At 45.6% G+C, this 1,182-nt stretch overlaps 1 long non-coding RNA gene across 1 annotated transcript in view; it reads left to right on the top strand.

Moving 5' to 3' along the window:
- LOC107183591 overlaps window positions 1–1,182 on the top strand; it is a 16,775-nt gene that overhangs the window by 14,686 nt on the left and 907 nt on the right. The window lies entirely within an intron of this gene.

The following is a 1,182-nucleotide window of genomic DNA, read 5'->3' as shown; positions in this document are numbered from 1 at the left end:
GGTAATAAAGACCATTATAAACTTAGGAACAAAAATAGATACAGAGGCAGAGCTGCCTCGAACAAACTGTCAAACTACAGCGGGAAGGCCGGGGAGGGTTGGGTGGCGGGGGTGGGTAAGAAATCAACCGAAGGACTTGTATGCATGCATATAAGCATAACCAATGGACATAAGACACTGGGGGGTAGGGGAGGCCAGGGGATTGTCAAGGGTGGGGGAAAAAAAGGGACACATATGTAATACCCTTTGTAATACTTTAAGCAATAAAAAAAAATTTAAAAAAAAGATTATTAGTATCTAAACATCGCCCTCATCTTCATTTGCTGAGAATGGATGGCTCAGATTGTGGCATAAGGACAATAGTAGGACTAATTACCTCAAAATCTTTATTTTTCTCCCAACTGGGAATAGCCAAAGCAGTATCTGCTGCTGCTGCACATTTGTCTGTGGCTCAGTGGCAGCACAACTGACACTGTTTGCCAGAAGCTGGTCCGCCCTTGCTGCTTGACACAGTCGCTGCAGGGAAGAAACATCTGCACAGCATATGTTTCAAGGGACCTGGTGTATATGGCATACTGTTCTTAATACGTTTGCTCACCTTCTTGGCGCTATGTGTTTTAACCAAGGTCACCTCTCCAAGAAAGGTTGTTTCCCCAGGTAGGGATTTTTCCCTGAAGTTAGGGAGGGAATAAAACCCCTTAACTAAATGCCAGGCGGGTAGTTAATCACTTTAACTACGAACAATTACCCTTAAGCTACATAATCTTTACTCCCTGGAATGGAGATAAGAAACACCCTAACCTTTGGAATAGAGATTGATAGGATTAAAATCAACTGGTATAAATACAGATGTAACAAGACAATAAACAGAACCTGGAGAGATTTGTTCCTGAGATCACTCCTTTCTGCCAGTGAGCACCGCGGAGTCAGCATCCTTGGAGTTTCCCCTGTTGCAGTCATCATGTCGAAGTCTGAGTCTCCCAAGGAGTTGGAGCAGCTGCGGAAGCTCTTTATCGGAGGTTTGAGCTTTGAAACAACCGATGAGAGCCTGAGGAGCCATTTTGAGCAATGGGGAACGCTCACGGATTATGTGGTGCTGAGAGACCCAAACACCAAGCGCTCCAGAGGCTTTGGGTTCGTCACCTATGCCACTGTGGAGGGGGTGGATGCAGCCAGGAAGGC

Source organism: Myotis davidii, unplaced genomic scaffold (genome assembly GCF_000327345.1).
Source record: "Myotis davidii unplaced genomic scaffold, ASM32734v1 scaffold299, whole genome shotgun sequence".
Taxonomy (NCBI): Eukaryota; Metazoa; Chordata; class Mammalia; order Chiroptera; family Vespertilionidae; genus Myotis; species Myotis davidii.
The sequence above is the reverse complement of the archived record's forward strand: the minus strand, read 5'-3'. Positions and strand labels throughout refer to the sequence as shown.